Raw genomic sequence first — 20,266 nt, forward strand, 5'->3', positions numbered from 1 at the left:
GGGTGCTGAGGCTAATCTATAGTGGTCTGAAAGCAGGAGCAGCTTGAGCCCTGTGGGCTGACTGTTTCCAGTCTTATGTGGTTTCTCCCCAAGGCCACAGAGCAGTGAGAAACATTGGGCGGGGGTTGCTCTGTGCTGCGATACTCCTGTCTTCTTTTGCATCCTCTGCTTCGATGCATTGCTCCTGTCTGTTTTCTACGGTGTTGAATCAGTCTCTTCGGTGCCCAGTATATTTGGATCTCTACCCAAGCTGTTTCTTGGTGCCCACACGAATAGAAAAGCTTTCCCAGCAAGAACATGCTGTTCTTCAGCATGGAAAAAGTTTTGTTTCTGTCCCTTCATCAATCACCCCAGCTGCCCAGAGTGCTTAAGCTACACAGAAGAAATGGCTCGTGGGGGGGGGGGGAAGCTTGTAATCCAACTTGGGGGGAGGGCGAGCTGTAACGATGCTGTGATCCTCATCCCTTACCTAACACCACCATGCATTATGTTAGGGTGGGGAAAGGTACTGTGCTTAAGAACAGGCACAGCCTTTTAGCTTTCCCAAGGACTGTTCTTCCCTAGAAAGCAGAGAGGAAAGCGCATCCCCTTTTCCTGGCTCTGTGAGGCTCAGAATTTCAATTAGGGAGAATCTGGGGTAAGGGAGGAAAGCCTGCCAGCTGTTCAAGAGGGGGGAAATGCCTCAGGTGATGGGCAAAACCAGTCACAAGACACATGAGTCGAATGACTCGTATCTAGAGATTCAAGATGAGTCTGCTGCCAGAATTGTCTAAAGTGGCCAAAATGCTGGCCAGCTGCCCTCTGTTCACTGCTCAAGTCCAATCTTACAAAGGGGCTTGAGTTCGTCCTTCATTTACTTGCAGTACAGAAGGCCCTAGGTCCAGTCCCTGGCATCGGTAGCCACTGTCTAGAAAGGCCTTCCTGAAGAGCCATTGTTGGGAGAGTGCATGATCCTGAGTGGCATGGCCCCAGTGGTCTGCATCTATGTGAGGCAGCTTTGTTTCTCTTCAGGCCTGGGAGAGAGCCTCAGTGCCAGCTCCCTGAGTGGGGAAGGAGCCCTTCCCGCCAGCTGAAATAGCAGCACTTGCTGACATGAGGGGAAGGGGGGTGGGGAGGACCTGTCAGTTTTCCTCCCTCCTCTCATTTGCACCGTGGAGTTGCAGCGACAGGCTCAAATGCAGAGGAAATAATGCCTCCTGGCATTTTAACTATCATCAGCACTTTTGCCCCTAAAGGCCCTGGGCTTGCCTGCTGCTCTGGATCCTGCCATGCAGTAAGAAGGATTTAATGACCCATCAGGTGCAGACTTTGCAAAATTGTATGGACTCCTTTGCTGGCATGATGCAAGAAAGGACTGGAATCCAGGAACCCAGTCTTTTTGACATTTCCTCTCCGGAAAAAACCTGTTCCAGGAACATGATGCAGATAGTTGCATTTTTTAAAAAGCTCTGTGAAACAAATTGTTTTATAAATATATATATATGTATGTATGTTACCTTTCCTGGGTTCACACCCCAAGCTCTGTTAGGATTGCTGAAAACAGCAGGGTGTGTGTGTGTGGGGTCAGGTTTCCCCCCTTGCAAAGGGACAGAAAAGGGGAAGAATTTTGTCTTCCAAGCCAAGGGCAGGGACCCGGTAAGGGTATGCAGCCCTTGGGGGCTTGTGGAGGGTTCTACACCACTCAGGTTTCATCTCTCTGTGAGTCACCCAGAGCTCTGTTTAGCTTTATGCCTGACCTTTTCATGGGCCTTGGGATTTCATTCTCTCCTTGCCTCTTAACTGCTGGATGTATCTGAAATAAGAGTCAGGCTCCTGGCTGAAACTGAAACGGGCCTCCTCCTGACACCTTGGAGAAAGCAGAAGGGGATGCAGCGCTTTTGAGACGGTTATCCGATACAAACCAGAGATACTGCAGCAGAAGGGCTTGACGGGGGAGGGGCTGAAGTGGACCCTGCTCTGTGGCAAACTTAACCATTATACTGAGCAGAATTTTTTCTGGCCCTATATGTTCCCCTATTCCTGGGCTTCTGGTTGAGTGGAATTGTTACTGGGCTGTGATGCTCCATTCTACGGCTGTTTCTGTAGTTTATAAGGACAGAATTATAATTACTGTATGGCAGTGTTTGTAGTATAGATAGATGTCAGATAGATGCTTCTGATCATAGTGCTGAAGCTTATAGACTGACACTCCCCCTAAGGTTCAGTATCTATGATCTTGGGAAGAACAGTGCTGCAATGTAACTAAACCTCTTTGCACTGTATCCCTTACATGTTGATACCTAATGTTGATGTGCCTACTCCGAGGCCTGATTCCTTGTGAATCAGCTAACTGTTCTGCTGCTGTATTATCACATTCAATCAACATTGGTTTGTCATATGATACATCAAAATCTGTTAATAACTGTTGAAGCCATTCAAGTTGTATTGTACAATCATTTATAGCTGCAAATTCAGCTTCACAACTGCTAGTAGCCACGTACTGTTGTTTTACAGATTTCCAGATAACCAGTGATCCACATTTATTGCATATCCAGTTATGCTTTTCCACTGTCACTTACACCAACTTGAATCAGTAAAGGCTATAACTTGTTGTTTGTCATCACATTTTAACACAAGTTTACATTGTAAAGTGCCCTTTAAATACCACAGTATTCTTTTGGCTGCATTCCAATCCTTCATAGTTGGGTTTGCATTTCTTTGGCACAACAAATGCACAGCATAAGAAATATCAGGGCGAGACCAAGTAGTTAAATAAATCAATGATTGGTATAAGGTTTTGTTATCAAAACATTCCCCTTCTGGTTCTTTCGTATAACCTGTAGACATTGGTGTTGCTACTGGGTAAGCATTTTGCATATTGTAATCCTTTAACAATTCAACAATTTTGTGCCTAGTAGAACTTCATCTCTCATCACCTCAATTAGGCTGCCTTCTGCAAGGTGGAGCTGTTGTGTCCAGTGATACTGAATACACATTACGAAGGATTCATAAACAGGTATGCTAAATCTGTCCTTAGAGCCCTGACCTGGATAGCGCAGGCTAGCCTGATCTCGTCAGATCTCCAAAGCTAAGCAAGGTCGGCCCTGGCTAGTATTTGGATGGGTGACCTTGAAGGAATACCAGGAGCAGGGAACGGCAAACCACCTCTGAAATGTCTCTTGCCTTAAAAACAAATCTAGCTTGCCACCTAATGGCGGTCTAATTGAGGTGATGAGAGATGAAGTTCTACTAGGCAAATTTAATAAAATTATGAATAGGGTGGAGAAGGTGGATAGAACCTTTCCTTCATAACCAGAAGACAGAATTCAGGCACTCAATTATGTTGATGGGCACCAGATTCGGAACAGACAACAGGAAATAGTTCCTTTACTCAAATAAGAGTTTATTGCCAGTAGATATAGGAACGGCCCTGGGCTTAGATGACCTTAAAGGGGGATTAGACCGATTTGTGGAGGAGAGGGTCCATCAGTGGCTACTAGCCATGGTGACTAATGGGACCCTCAATAAACAGAGGCAACAAACTTCTGAATACCAGTGCTAGGGGACAACGTCAAAAAGGCCTTCACCTCTGACCTCCATGGCAACTCGCTGGCCACTATGTGAAGTGGGATGCTGGATTAGATGGACGATTTGTTTGGCCTAATCCGGCAGGGCTCCTTGTATGTGGGGGTGGGAGACGAAATGTTAAGATTAGTCCCTGCAGGAGGCCTGTTCTTTCCATCAACAGTACAAGCTCCAGCACATAAGAGTCCCACTGTATTAGACCCAAAGAGCCACTTAGTCCAGTATTGTGGCCTACAGTGGTGAACCAGTGGCCTTCCCCAAACCCACAAGTAAACCCCTCAACTGTTTCCCCTGTATCAACTGGTGTTCTCAGTACGAACATGAGAAATACTCCCAGGCTTCCCTGTTTTGGTACATCTCAGCCTGACCCACCCACATCCCTGGGGTGAACAGAAAGCCACACCATACCATAGAGCAGGGGTGTTCTTATCCTTTTCGTGCCACGGACCCCTTTGGTTTGGTGAAGCCTATAGACCCCTTCTCAGAATAATGTTGAAGCAGTGATGAACGGAAATGATATTTCGAGATATCTGCCACAGCTGTGATGTGATATGAAAATATCTGTGATTTCTCCTGGTGGCAAAGTCACAGGTACTGCTAATACTACTGTGGTTTGTTTACCTACATTCATAATGGAAGGAAATGCTAAATTTCAATTAGAGGGTCAGTGAAAATAAACATGTAATTCCCCCCCTCCCCATCCAAGTTCATGGACCCCTTGAAATGTATCCAGAGACCCCTTGGGAGTCCATGGTCCACAGGTTAAGAACCCCTGCCATAGAGGAAGGAGCTATTGCTCAATATCAGAGCATCGGCTTTGTGTGCAGAAGGTCCCAGGTTCAGTTCCCAACACCTCCAGTGAAAACGTTTGGGTAGCCAGTGATGTGAAAGACCTCCACCTGAGACAATGAAGAGACACTGCTGCATTCAGTGTTGATCAGGTTCCCATACAGCACAGTTGCTGCAGAGGTAATCCCATGACTCAGGGGGCATGCCTTTAGTGCCCTCCTTCCTCACCCAGTAATACAAGAGATGCAGTTATGCCAGGTCAGCTGCAGCAAGAACAAGCACAAGTCTTCTGGCACTTTGAAAATCTAACAGAATACTGCTCCCGCAAAAACCTTTTATGGAATTCTGTTTGAAAGAGTGGGCTCTAGCCCACAAAAGTTCATCCTGGAATAAAACTCACAATACAAGAACTCGTGGGCACTCCATGAAATTGCTGGGCGGTTGGGTTAGAACGGATAAAAGGAAGTACTTCTTCACCCAAAGAGTGATTAACACATGCAATTCACTGCCACAGGAAGTGGTGGCGGCTACAAGCATGGATGGCTTCAAAAGGGAATTAGATAAGCATATGGAGCAGAGGTCCATCAGTGGCTATTAGCCCCAAGGTATAGATAGGGACTCTGGGGCAAGTGATGCTCTGTCTTCTTGGTGCTTGGGGGGGTCAACAGTGGGCGGGCTTCTAATGTCCTGGCCCCACTGGTGGACCTCCTGATGGCACTGGTATTTCTGGCCACTGTGTGATACAGAGTGTTGGACTGGATGGGCCTTTGGCCTGATCCAACATTAGCATCTCTTATGTTAACTGTATTAGTTTTTAGGGTGCTACAAGAGTCCTGTTTATTTTTCTTCATCTAAGAATCCCACACACAGACTGAAGTCCACAATAACTGAAATATGCGATCTGGGTTGAGGAAGAAGTCTGGAAATGTACTTGATCCAATAACAAAGATCCTATGGAACAAGGCACAAAGGTGGAGGAACGAAGAAAAGGTGATAGGAGAAGAATGATTATAATCAGGATCTGGACCTGGAGTCTCTGTTTTTTTGTCTAAAGGTTCTTGTTTGTGGCAAAGTAGGATGCTGAGAAACTGAGCAAGGCCCTGGAAAAGTCTGCTCTCTTGCTGTGTATTAGTTCCATGTTTCCTAACCATGACGCTGCTGAGACACCTTTGATATCACTATAATTAGGTCTGAACTTCAAGTGTAATGTGGTGTTGGAGGAGAGTTTTATGGATACTGCAGACCACTAAAAAGACAAGTAAGTGGGTTTTAGAACAAATCAAGCCTGAACTCCCTAGAAACTAAAATGAAGTGAGGCTCTTGTACTTGGGTCACATTATGAGAAGACAAGGACTCAATCAAGGAAGCCCCAAGCCCTCCGCTTGGAAGACCTGAGAATGGCTGTTCCCGATAGGTTGTTTCAGAGGACATTCATTCATAGGGTCGCCATAAGTCAGAAGCGACTGGACAGCACAGAACACACAGACAGGTTTGAACCACGGCACATTTAAGGGACAAGGAGCTGAAATGAGGGGCTTGACTTTTTTGTCCCCAGGTGTTTTTACATAACTAGCACATGCTCTGATAACAAGGAGTCGAACCTCTTATCCTTCTGAGGACAAGGAAAAACAGACTGAGATTCAGGAGGTGACAGAATGGGTGCTAGGGGCAGGGATGGGGGTGCCAGGGGGGAGGGTTTTCCTGCTGCTGCTGCTGCTGCGCCTTTGTTCCACAAACCCTTACTGCAAATTTCCCTTGTGTGTTTTCAACTTTTCCCACTGAAACAACAGGGACTGGGAATGTTAAACATGCTGTTAAAAATCCAAGTCTCAGGACTGGAGTGACCACTCGGACCCTTTACTCCATTTTGTAAGGTCTAAAAGGGATTCCCGTATCCAGTCTGTAACCACCTACTTCCATGGAGCACATTCCTTTTTAAAAACTGCTAAGGAATTATTCGAACATCCAACTCTGACCTCATTTCTCCTCGTGCAGTTTGAGGTTTCAGAGCGAGGCTGAGGTCAGCCTGAAAGCTTTAGGGCCGAATATAGGTTTAAATGTTAACTACACCAGCTCCCTGCTGTCTGTACGCTGTGTGTGCTCCGGTGTAGTACAGAACAAGATCACAGGTGGCTGGCTGGACTTGGAGCCAACGGAGATCCAGCCTCATCCTCTAGATCCAATCAATGGAAATCAGGAGCAGGCCAAATCCCCTCCCTTCTGCAGGCCGCCAGGTGTCATAATCCTGGTGCTTCAGGCTCAGCTGTGTCTAAATTTGGGATTCTTTGCACAGCAGGGAGGCACAGTGCACCTGCAGCTAGGGGGGATGGGCTGTGACAGAGGACCGCTGGATTCCTGTGCCTTCAAGAGCTGCATAGAGGATGCTTTGGCGGGTGCGGCTTGTTCTGAAGAGCAGAGAAGCAGCGCTTTCCCAAATCTCCTCTCTCCCCCCCCCCCTTGTGTACAGGAGACCAGCTGTGGTCCACTGCCACTCTTCACCCATGTGTAAACCATTTATCACAATTCCCACCGTTTCTACACACTCATTTTAGGGCTGTGGGGTTGCCCCCCCCCCGTTTTGTTGTTCAGTCGCACAGTCGAGTCCGACTCTTCGCGACCCCATGGACCAGATCACGCCAGGCCCTCCTGTCTTCCGCCATCCTCTGAAGTTGGCTCAACTTCATGTTCGTTGTATCTATGACACTATCTAACCATCTCATCCTTTGCCGTCCTCGTCTTCTTTGACCTTCAATCTTTCCCAGCATCAGGGTCTTCTCCAGTGAGTGCTCCCTTCTCATTGGGTGGCCAAAGTATTTGAGCTTCAGTTTCATTATCTGGCCTTCCAGGGAACAGTCAGGGTTGATTTCATTTAGGACTGACTGATTTGATCTTACTAAATAGGACCATTCAAGAAATGGCTCTCTCCATGCTTATGCAATCTGGACTTTCTGATCTCTGTTGGGCTGAAGCTGTCAATACTGCAGTATATTTGCATAACAGAATACCTTCCAAAGTGACAGGCCTAACTCCGTTTGAGATTTGGTATGGCAGAAAGCCAGCTCTAAAACATTTAAGACCATTTGGTTCCAAAGCTTACGCATTCATACCCAAGGAAAGGAGGGGAAAGCTAGACCCCCGAGCAGAACTTTGTCTCCTTGTTGGGTATGCACTTGGAGGAAGAGGATATAGAATTATGGATCCTAAGGGGAAAAAAGGATTTCTAAAAGTGTGCAAAATTTTACTATACACACTTTCCCCCCTACTCAGTCCCAACCCCTGCCAGCTGTTGCTTTTAAAAGACCCGGAGGTCCTGCCTTTTGCCTGGGCAGACTTTCTAAAGTTAATAGTTAATTATTTGATGTACCAAAGAAGGATTTTATATGTATCGTTATAGGATTTCAAATGTCATAAATTGCTGCAAGACCCTCTGGATGGGCAACTACTAAATATCAAATAAATAATAAACCAACATGGTATAGATCCAGGAAATTGAAGGGGGAAATGAAATATTTGTTATTGGGGGGGGGGCAGCCCAGGGTTACTGCAGGCTGTGCTGCTGAGCAGAACTGATCCTCTTATGTGTGGTCCCCATTTTGATCTTTTGCCTTCTTGTTATGCCTTCTGAGCAAATTCTGGGTCCAACTCCAGCTGAGCAGCAGCATCTTACCGCCCAAAGCTCAGCCAAGGTGACACAGAATCAAGATGTAGAATTGGAGGAAGGGAGAGCGAAAGGGCGGCCATTCTTTACTGAGGCAGGGAAATCGTGAGAGGCAAAGGAACCAAGGGCCTGAAATGGAATTACCTAGAGCGAAGGCACAGGGCTAGCAGCAGAGCCAAGGGGGTGGTGAGAGGACACAGAGCCCCGGATGCTGGAATGGTTGCATACAAACATGACAGAACTACATCTCCCAGCAAGCTGAGAGACAACAGGACACAGGGCAGGGTATGTGGTGCTAAATATGGCACAGGCCACATCTTTGCTAGGTGGTGAGCTGACCTTTCTCTGAAGGGCACAGTATTTATAGGGATGCCAGTGGCCTTGAGTGGCAGGCACAGGGGTGGCATTCCTGTATCTGCAGCACTCATCTACAAGTGCTCCAGTGCTGAAACACCCACATCCCACAGACAAGGGCAACCTAAACTTGCAGAGGTGGGGACGAGGAGGCTGGCAAGATACTATTAGCCTCCATTCCCCTGTCTGTAAAATGGGTGCAGTGCAAGTGCGACCTTGCCTCTGCTTTGATGTTGACCAAACTGAAGAGGATAACTGTGAAGCATGCAGGAGAGTCAATATCAACAATAACAGTATTAAGCAGAAGAAGAGAGAAGAAGAGATTGGATTTATACCCCGCCCTTCACTCAGAGTCTCAAAGCGGCTTACAGACTCCTTCTCCTCCCCACAGCAGACACCCTGACTCTGACTGAGAACAGCTCTGAGAGAACTGTAGCTTGCCCAAGGTCATCCAGCAGCTGCATGTGGAGGAGTGAGGAATCAAACTGGTTCTTCCAGATTTGCTGTAAAACAATTCCCCTTAAATGGCTGTGTAAGGCATCCCAAAGCAACCTACTCTAATTTTTATCCCTCTGTTCTTCCAAGAAGCTTCTGGTGGTATACATTTCCCCTTTCCTATTTTAACCTCATGACCCTGTGAGGTAGGCTAGGTAGAGCGACTGGCCCAACATCAACAGCGAAATTCACAGCTGAGCAGGAAACCCATGTCTCATCAGCGTTAGACTCATGCTCTGACCCAGTGCCCATGGGCACAACGGCACCCGCTGATGGTTATCCCTAGTGCCCATTTGCTTCTCCCCACAGCAAAAAGGCAATCCTGGCTTTCTTCCACCCTAGTGGAGCAGGAAGGCACCTCAGTAGTTCCCAGAAGACCTTTGAGTCTGCAGGGAGCACTCATTCAGAAACAGCTGCCTCCATTTTAGGAGGGTGTTGGGCTTGCAACTTCACAAGTTGCGATTGGCTCCAGTACCCCAAGGCAACCATTTTGTAACTTCCTTCCTCTGTGAAACCCATTTTGTGATTTCCCCCCTGTGGCAGACATTTTGTGACTCCCTTCCTCTGTGGAAACCATTTTATGATAGGCTGGAGCAGTGGGCTGAGACAAATAAAATGAATTTCAATAGAGATAAGTGCAAAGTCTTACACTTAGGTACAAAAAAATCAGACAGCAGCAGCATGTGAAAGGGATCTAGGTGTTCTGGTTGATCACATGCTACACATGAGCCTGCAGTGCGATGTGACTGCGAAGAAAGCTAATGCAAGCTTAGGATGCATTAACAGGTGGTAGTTCCACTCTATTCTGCTATGGTCAGGCCTCACCTGGAGTACTGTGTCCAGTTTTGGGCACCACATTTTAAGAAGGATGTTGACAAGGTTGAGCGTGTCCAGAAGAGGGCAACCAGGATGGTGAGAGGGTTGGAATCCAAGTCTTATGAGGAAAGGCTGAAAGAGTTGGGTATGTTGAGCCTGGGAAAGAGAAGGCTAAGAGGGGACATGATTGCAGTCTTCAAGTATTTGAAGGGCTGTCATGTAGAAGATGGAGCAGATCTATTCTCTCTTGCTCCGGATTGCAAGACTAGATCTAACAGGTGAAAATTACAAGGGAGTCGTTACTGGCTAAATATCAGGAGAAACTTCCTAACTGTAAGAGTGGTTGAGCAGTGGAACAGACTGCCTCGGGTGTGGTGGATGCTTCTTTGCTGGACGTTTTCAAGTGGAGGCTGGACAACCATCTTTCGGGTATGTTGTAGGGCTACCTTTCGGCTATACTCCTGCAGAGTGCAGGGGGTTGACTAGATGACCTGCAAGGTCCCTTCCAACTCTAACATTCTATGATTTTCCCCCTGTGGCAGCCTTTTTGTGCCCACGGGTCAATGAGATTGGGGATCCCTGCTCTAACTGCAAACGGCTCTAGCTGCCCCAGCTCCATTCTCCTGCTTCAGAGGCAGGTCTACATGTCCACGTCTTGCTTCCTCAGGGTTGCCAACTATGGGTTGGCAATTTCCTAGAGATTTGGGGGTGGAGCCTGGGGAGGGTGAGGTATGGGGGGGAGAGACGCCAGCAGGGTATAAGGCCACAAAGTCTGCCCTCTGAAGCTGCCGTTTTCTCCAGGGAAGCTGATCTCTGTGGTCTGGAGTTGTAATTCTGAGAGATCTCCAGGCCACACCTGAAGGTGGGCAGCCACACTCCCTGGTTAACCCACACAATGCTGGGCCAAGCAGAGACAGGAGAGAAAGCAAGTCTCCTCCAGTTTAATCCACCAAGTGAGCTGAGTTGAATGTTACACATCAGGCCAACAACAACCCAGATCAGAGTGGAAAGGCGTTCATTGCCCAAACCAGCAACACACAAACCCCTTATACTCAGGGGTCATTTCAAGCAGGAACGTGCAGGAACAGCGTTCCAGGAGTAACAAGTAAACTCCCCCCCCCTTTCCCTTCGCTTCATCTCCAAGAGGGGGAAAGGGGGTGGGGAGAAAAGGAATCCAGGGCTTCTTCTGCCTGACAGAGGGGCCAGTGTGCCAGCCCCTCTGACAGGCAGAAGCGCCTGGGATCCATTCCCTCCCCCCCCTCTTTCCCGTTGCCTCACCTCCAAGTGGGATGAAGGGAAAGGGAGGGGGAGAAAGGGAACCCAGCAGAAGCTTCTGCATGAGAGCGGGGCCAGTGCTGGCCCCGCTGCCAGGCAGAAACATCTGAAAGGAGCTACTCCAAAGACTGAGGGGGTTTAAAGTTTAAATCCCCCCTCTCTGGAGTTGCACTGCAGTGGCAATTTGCCTTCCCCGTCAATGATGGGAGCCACCGCCACCCCCCTGCAACTGGGGAGGACCATTATACCCTATGGGGACCCTATGAAGACAGTCCCTGATCTGGTCTGGATCTTCCTCAGCTAAGAATGTTTTCTCATGAAGATGTTTTTGGCTGACAAGATCAAAATATTTTGGCAATTCGAACATGACTGAATGGCTAACGACAACAACGTTTTCAATTTCCGAGTTTTTGTAGAAACATCTGTCTTGTGTTTCCGGATCCAACAATCCACAGATTTGGCCATGTCAAGAATTAAATAGATTGATTATGATTGATTTATACTTTGATGTTGTCAGCCAAAAACACCCTCATGAGAAAACATTGGTAGCTGTGGAAAATTCGGACCAGTAGGGGAGTATCGAGCCAACTGCTGTCCATCATCGATGGCAGCTGAAAATACATTGGGTCAACCCTCACCCATAACAGAAGCAGCACCTGTAGCTATATGAAAGGAATTCTCTCAGCCACTGGACAACCTGACACCATGCAACTTGCATAACTCACGCAGGCCCAGCTGCTTGCTACTGCTCAACAGCTACTGCCCCATGAAGTGTTGTGTAGTGGTTAGTGTTCCAGACAAGGATTTGGGAGATCCGGGTTTGAATCTGAGTTGGGAAATACCTGGAGATTTTTGGGGTGGAGCCTGAGCGGTGGGTGTTGCCTTCTGACACACCTCCGGTGATGCCAGGGGATGTGGCATATGCAAATATGTTATGCTAATTAGCTCCTGCACCTCTTTTTCAACAAAATGACCCCTGCTTATACTGAATCAGACCCTTGGTCTATTGAAGTCACTGTGATCTACTCCGACTGGCAGTGGCTCTCCAGGGATTTCAGGCAGTGGTCTTTCTGATCACCTACTGCCTGGTCCTTTTAAACTGGGGATGCTGGGAACTGAACCTGGAACCTTCTGCAAGCCAAGCAGATGCTCTACCACTGAGCTAGAGCCCACGCAGCCTGTCCCATCCAGCAATCGGAAACAATGGACCAAAGGTTACAAAGGGCCACACTGTGCTTTGTAGTGGCCCTGAGACCTTTTCACCTGCTCCAAGGAGTTGCTATTTCCGTGCAGCTCACAGCACTGGGCCAGACCAGCAGCAAGCCAAGTGCATCCAACCTGCACAGCACAAGCAAAAGGGGACGGCTGGTACTACACGGCGGCAACCCCAGATAATAAACTGGATTGACGGTCGCATGTTCCCGGACGTTTTGTGGCAGTGTGTGGGATTGGAACATTGACTGGAGAGATTAGACTGGTAACGAGATTAGAGAGAAAAATTGAATGAAATTAGGTAGACGGATGATAAGGATCTGGGGGAGAGAATTAGGGAGAAGAGCATTAGGAGCCCTGATAAAGGAGGATTAGAGGGAAAGCACTGTTCAGCTGGGCAGAGAGAGATGCAGAAACGGAGTACCGCAGCAAGGGATTTGTTGGGTGTTTAAGGAGCTTTCCAAGCAAGGCATAATGTTGCTTTCAGCCCACTGATTTGTATGGGTGAGCAGAGAAGACAAACACAAGCCTGGCTGTCGCTGGTTGGCAAGAACTCCTCCTCCATTTGTAGAACAGCTGTGATGTCACGGAACTTCCACAAACAGTCTAACTGCTCCAGGAGAGTGACAAATTGCAAAAGAAGAATCTCATGGTACCTTAAAGAGAAACGCATGAGAAACATGAAGCTGCCTTATACTGAATCAGACCCTTGGTCCATCAAAATCAGTATTGACTTCTCAGACCGGCAGCGGCTCTCCAGGGTCTCAGGCTGAGGCCTTTCACATTACCTCCTACCTGATCCTTTTAACTGGAGATGCCGGGGATTAGACCTGGGACCTTCTGCATGCCAAGTGAGCCACAGCCCCTCCGTAACTTTTATTGTAACACAAGCCTTCACACCACTGGAATTTGATGGATTTTTGAGCGGGAAATGGAAAGTTCAGTTAGAACAGGAGAAGAACAAGGTCTGGGGCTTTCTGTTGCTGCCCACAAGGGTGTGGGTGAAACAGCAGCCTGGCAATTGGCAGCAGTGACGGGGGGGGCAAGGGGGAGGAACAGAAGAATGAGTTTTGTATAAAATGGGTTCAACTGGTCCACTAAATTGCAACAATGAACTTGGACTGGCAAGTAAGCCCTTAGCATGCCTCCCCTTCATAAGAACATATGATGTGGCCTGCTATATCAGAGCAGTGGTCCATCTAGTCCAGCTTCCCATTTCCCACAGTGGCCAACTGGTTGCCTGGGCCTCCCACTGATGTACCCAGGGGTGGTCTTAACTAAACTGAGGCTATTGTACTTTGGTCACATCATGAGAAGACAAGACTCACTGGAAAAGTCACTAATGCTAGGAAACGCTGAAGGAAACGCTGAAGGCAGCAGGAACAGAGGAAGACCAAACATGAGATGGATCGACTCAATCACAGAAGCCACAAGGGCCCTCAGTTTGCAAGACCTTGGGCAAGGCTGCTAACAACAGGACACTTCAGAGGGTATTAATTCATAGGTTCACCCAGGGGTCGTTTCGTAGAAAAAGAGCTAGGGAAACTCATTAGCATAACTCATTAGCCTGCAAGGCCAGCAGGAGTGCAAGGAAGCCCCGCCAAGGCCCTCCCTGGCCCCAGGCAGGCAGGGGTGGGGAGAGGCGAGGAGGAAGCAACTTACCCTCCCTCTTCTCCTGCCTCCTCCTGGCTGAATGAGGGCCGGAAGTGGGGTGGCCGGAAGCAGGGGGCGGGGCTTCGTCATGTGCCCCGCCCCCGCACCTCACTGCGATCCCCTGCGATCCCCCCCCCAATCAACCTCTGGGTTCACCATAAATCAGAAGCAACTTGACAGCACTTCACACACACACAACTGAGCCTGACTGTGCGGGGGCAGGAGGATGGCAGTGATTCTGGAGGCCCCATCCTGGTCTTTTGCCCAGGGTCTGAGAATCACAAAGACTAGATTTACCAGTAGAATTGAGCCAGGGTGGTGTAGTGTAGTGGTTACAGTTTCAGACTGGGATATCAGCATCCCAGGCTCAGATCCCCGTTCAAGCCATGGAAGCTTGCTAGGTGAGTCGCTCTCAACCTAACCTACCTCACAGGGTTGTTGTGAGGGTAAAATGTGGGAGCAGAGAACAATGTGTACCACTCTTTGGAGGAAAGATGGGATTAAAATGTACTAAATGTTGCCACCTAGTGCTGGTTTACTGTTGCTGAAGGTCACAGCTGGTGGCCACTGCAGGACCTATCCTGCACGAATTTGTCTAATTTCCTTTTAAAGTCATCTATGCTCATGGCCTACTGATTTGTATGGGTGAGCAGACAAGACAAACACAAACCTGGCTGTTGCTGGTTGGCAAGAACTCCTTCTCCATTTGTAGAGCAGCTGTGATGTCACGGAACGTCCACAAACATTCTAACTGCTCAAGGAGAGTGACGAATTACAAAAGAAGAATCTCATGAGATGCATGAAACTGCCTTATACTGAATCAGACCCTACATCCACTGGCAGTGAATGCCACCATTTAGTGATGAACTGAGTAAAGATGTACTTTGTTTCTTTCTGTCAAGAACTTCATTGGAGATTTCCAAACTAAGATTTTGGGTGCTGATGGTAGAAAGGGTCCACAGTGGTAGACCAAGGCAAGAGATGAGCAGAGGTGATTTGCCATTGCTTTCCTCTATGCAGCAACCTCAGTCTTCCTTGGTGGTCTCCCATCCAAGTACTAACTGTGGCTGACCCTGTGTAGCTTCCAAGCTCTGATGAGATCAGACTAGGCTGGGCTATCAGGCTTTTAGTGGTATCGTAGGCTCAAGTGGTTAAGATGCTGAACTGCAGGCTGTGGAAGGTCGGTAGTTCAGCAGTTCGAGACCCGGGTGCCGCATTACGGAGTGAGCTCCCGTCTCTAGTTCCAGCTCCTGCCAACCTAGCAGTTCGAAACAAGAAATTGCAAGTAGATAAATAGGTACCACTTCGGTGGGAAGGTAACAGCATTCCATGCGCCTTGGTGTTGAGTCATGCCGGCCACATGACCACGGAAACGTCTTCGGACAGCGCTGGCTCTTCGGCTTTGAAACGGAGATGAGCACCGCAACCCTAGAGTCGGACTCGACTGGCTTTCGAGCAAGGGAACCTTTACCTTTAGGGTTAACAGCAAACGCACCTGTACAGAGGGTCAGCCTTCCTTCATCTTTCTAAGCTTTGGGTATGTGGGTGAGCTGTGGCTCACTTTCAACTGCAGGGCTTCTGGAGAGCATTGTGGCTCATGAGCCTGGTCCAAGGAGAGTTTGCGGAGTGAAAATGCTCTGCTGCGAACGTTAGTTGCTTACCTGCGTGGATCTTTGTCAGTCGTCGGTGCTGTTGCTGGCTCCTTCCTCATGATAGACGGAAAAGAGCCTTGCTGGCGTGTCCGATCGGTTCTTTTAATCAGCATGAACGCTGCAATGGCATGGAGCCACCAACCTGCTCAAAACAAACTCCTTGGAAGATCCAAATAAGGTCGAAACCTCAGAAACATACTTCTAATCAAGCTCTGCAACCAGAGCTATCCCAATAAACTTTGCTTCTTGGAGGCTGTTGCAAAATTGGGAGCTTTGCAGAACATGAGCTAGACTGAAGATTCTGGGAATGCAAGGATGTGTGGGGAGGGGAAGCAATGCAGCGTGGAAAAGGAAGGGGGATGGAAGAATTGGAACGTACACAGAGAACAAGAGTATGTTAGTAAATACTAGAGTTTTCCCACCCCACAACTTCCAGTTTCTGACCTTTTCCTGCACCTATGAGGACTAGAAACCTGTAAGAATACATGACTGGGAACAGCCTGAATACATGAAGCTGCCTTATACTGACTCAGAGCATTGGTCTGTCGACATTAGTCTTGTCTGCTCTTACTGGCAATGGCTTTCCAGGGTCTCAGATGGATGTCCTTCACATCACCTATTATTTGGTCCTTTTAACTGAAGATACCAGCAATTGATCCTGGGACCTTCTGCATACAAAGCAGAGACTCGGCCACTGAAGCCACGCTCCCTGCTGCTCAAGTTTCTAGAGTTTATTTACTGGTAAAGGATGGGGATTCTAAAAAAGAAAAAAAAAAGATCTTTACACCTAAGAGTGGAAGGGAATGAGAGTGACCCTTTCCGTCTCCTGTATTATTTAATGCGCTACAGAAATGGAAAGAGAGTTATTTCTAAGTGGAGTAATAGCATTTGATTTGCAGATCTGGGAAACCCAAATAACAGTGTGTAAATCACTTCTGAAAATGTCTTAAAGGGAGGTATTGCACAAATCAAGTGGCACTCTTAACTCAAAACGCCTAAGAGGCTTTGTTCCTTCCTTGGAAAGGGAGTAGAGCGCAGTGTAGGATTTTGTTTGAGCTGGGCAGGGTCTCAGTCTCAGTCGCTGTTTTCTGTGCCTGTGAGAATGCAATAAAACTGATTACTCTGTCTCAGACTTCTGAGCAGGTGCAGAGTGCTCGCAGTGGGTATTTGGCGGTGGAATGGGCTGTCAAGTGGCAGCCGACTTATGGTGACCCCTGCAGGATTTTCAAGAGACGAACGGAGGGGGTTTGCCATTGCCTGCCCCTACAAAGTGCCCCTGGACTTCCTTGGGGCTTTGTTGTTGTTGTTCAGTCGCACAGTCGAGTCCGACTCTTCGCGACCCCATGGACCAGCTCCCACCAGGCCCTCCTGTCTTCCGCCGTCCTCTGAAGTTGGCTCAATTTCATGTTCGTTGCATCTACATGACACTGTCTAACCATCTCATCCTTTGCCGTCCCCGTCTTCTTTGACCTTCAGTCTTTCCCAGCATCAGGGTCTTCTCCAGTGATTGCTCCCTTCTCATTTGGTGGCCAAAGTATCTGAGCTTCAGTTTCATTATCTGGCCTTCCAGGGAACAGTCAGGGTTGATTTCTTTTAGGATTGACTGATTTGATCTTCTTGCAGTCCAAGGGACTCTCAAGAGTCTTCTCCAGCACCATAGTTCAAAAGAATCTATTCTTCGGTGCTCGGCCTTCCTTATAGTCCAACTCTCGCAGCCATACATGACTACTGGGAATACCATTGCTTTGACCATGCGGACTTTTGTTGGCAGGGTGATGTCTCTACGTTTTATCATGCTGTTGAGGTTCGCCATCGCTTGCTTTGCTTCGAGATCTGACGGACTGGGCTAGCCTGAGCCAGCCACATCAGGGCACAGTGGTTATTTACTGGTGGAAACACGCTTAATTTTTTTAAAAAATCATCTCTCTCTCACCCTTTTTCCCTGATGGGGACCCGATGGGGACTCCTCTCCTCCGTTTCATCCTCACAGCAACCCTGTCAGGTGGGTTAGGCTGAGTGTGTGTGACTGGCCCAAGGTCACCCAGCGAGCTTCCGTGGCAAAGGGGGGGGATTCGAAGCTGGGTCTCCCAGATCTTAATCCAGCCCTCTAACCACCGCACAACCCTGGCTCTACACACATGCAGGAGACCAGGGCTCAGAATATTTGGGTGGATGGGTGTGCCTCTGGCGTAGATGTAAGCCCCAGTATCACCTCTACGCCACCCCCCAAAACCCCAACCAGAGTATCCACCCTTGTCATTTTGTTGTTGAAACAAACATGCTACACAAGGCCTGGCAGAAGAGGCCAAAAATAGAACAGAATGCGACCGGGCAGCTTTCCCACCCTGATCCTTTGGGGGGGGGGGCAACACAGGGCCAAGCAGCAGCTGCTCTTCATAACTCAGTTTGGTGACTGTGAGCTCTGGCTTGTTTGATAGGAGGCCCCTGAACACTACTGGAGGAGGTGGAGACAGCCAAAGAGGGCATTCTTTGCCCCTGGCATTGCAGGTTGCTTCTCCCGCGGTGTGTGCAGGCAGAGTGAGAGATTACGACCTGTCAGGGCGGGGCGCAGTGCTGGGTTTGGCTCTGGCCACCTTAGGTCAGGCTGAGGGATATCTTGTCTTCAGGGCTCTCCTGCAGCTCTAGAACACTGTTTCCCATCCTGCGGGTCGCGAAGCCTCTGAACGTGGTTTGCGGGCCAGCCCTCCCTTTCCACTCCTCTCTTTTGAACTTTGGAAACCAAAATACAGAATCTTCCATGTCCTACATTAGCTGGAATTTTCTTCTTCTTCTTTACTGCATATACATGTTGATCAAGAAAAAAGATGCGTCCTGATGGTTTTTAGAGTGAGTGTCTTAGAATCTTAGCAGGAGAATCAGAGGCTGTAAGAGAGAAGAAGAGATTGGATTTATCCCCCGCCCTTCACTTGGGAGGCTCAGAGCGGCTTACAAACTCCTTTCTTTTCCCCTCCCCACAACAGACACCCTGTGAGGTGGGTGGGTCTGAGACAGTCTTGAAAGAACTGCTCTTTCAAGGACAGCTCTTGTCAGAATTATGGCTTGCCCAAGGTCATCCAGCAGCTGCAAGTGGAGGAGTGGGGAATCAAACCCGGTTCTCCTAGATTAGAGTCCACACATTTAACCACTACACCAAACTGGAGAAAGTGGTCAAAGGCTGGAATGTAACCTCCATAGGCAAAGGCTGTGTATGTTGGAATGTCACTTGCTTTGGGTTCATAGTGGGGGCATCTGCTTCCTGTCTGTGATGTTTGTTGGTTTCTCAGAAACATCTGGTTAGGCACTGTAGAAAATGGAAGGCTGAACTGGATGGGTGCCAAGGTCATCCTTTGCCTAAGGCACCAAAAAAACTTGGGTCATCTCTGGATGGGTCACCATACCAAGCCAAGTTGGACTTGTGGGTCACCGTGCTGAAAAGTTTGGGAATCACTGCTCTAGAATGTGAAGAACTAGGAACAGACAGAGAGGAACTGAGGAGTCCTAGGTGCTGCCATGGTCTCTGAGCCTCTCACAGGGTATTTGTGAGAATAAGTTGAGGAAATCGTGCTACGAGCTGCTTGGTGGGAGGGCCTTGGCTCAGTGGCAGAAGACCCCTTGGCACCTCCAGTTAAAAGAACACAGGTCGCAGGCGTTGGGGAAGGCCAATCCCCCTGCAGAGATCCCAGATTGCTGCTGCCAATCAGAGAACAGAGTGCTTGGGGTTAGGGTTGCCAGGTCCCCCTGGCCACCAATGTGGGATGACGGGGTAGGGTTGCCACGTCCATGCTGGGAAACCCCTGGAGATTTGGGGGTGGAGCCTGGGGAGGACAGGGACCTCAGTGGGGTACAATGCCTCCAAAGCATATCTCTGTAATTCTGGAGGATATCCAGGTTTCACCTGGAGGCTGGCAGCCCTGCTTGGGCTAGATCAGTGGTCTTCAACCTGTCCAGACTAGAGACCCCACTCAGCTGCGAGCACTTGACATCAGAGGCACGTGACAGGAAGACGGAGACTCATCGCAGGCAAAGCCAGGTCTGTGGCTAGTGGAGCAGGAGAGTCACAGACAGGAAACACAAGGCAAGGGACCGGGATGTGTGCCATACAAGCCGAAGGGTCAGTGGCTGACTGACCTTGCTGCACCATCCTGTGGACCTTCTCAGCCTGCTTGCAAAGAAAGGCCTGAGGAATGGTGTGCATGCACTGCAGGAAACAGGTCCTTCAAAATAGCTACAAAAATGGTGGCTCTAGACATCGGCTTCCAGGATGGACCTAGGGTTGCCAGCTCTGGGTTGGGAAATACCTGGGGATTTTTTTCGGGGTTTGTGTGTGTGGAACAGGCCCGTAGCGCCCACGGGGCCCACACGGTTTTTATAGGGCCCCCTCCCATCCTCGGCTCCTCCTCCCCCCTGCCTGCTGCTGCTCCTCCCTCAAAAAACCCACACAAAAAAACACCAAGTGCCAAGCCAAGGTTTCTGGCTGGCTCTCGCGCTCCCTCCTCCTCCTCCTTCCGTGGCGGCGCTGCTGGCGGCTCCTCGCTGGGTCGGAGCGGAGCCGGGGAGACAAAGGGGGCTGGATAACGTGGGGGGGGGCTCGGCCTGCGCGGGGGCTGGGGGAGGTGGCAGACTTGAGGCGGCTCCGTGGGGGTCACCGGGTCATGAGGGTGTCGGCGCTCCAGGCCGCGGGGAGAGGGGAGGGGGGCTCCCTAGGCGCCCTGCAGACAATACAGCCGGGTCCCTCCTGCCCAGAACCTGCCCTGGTGGCCAGTCGTCCGTGGTGCCAGGGCTGTCCCTGCTGTTGGTG

Source organism: Gekko japonicus, unplaced genomic scaffold (genome assembly GCF_001447785.1).
Source record: "Gekko japonicus isolate JY-2015 unplaced genomic scaffold, Gekko_japonicus_V1.1 scaffold313, whole genome shotgun sequence".
NCBI classification, from domain to species: domain Eukaryota; kingdom Metazoa; phylum Chordata; class Lepidosauria; order Squamata; family Gekkonidae; genus Gekko; species Gekko japonicus.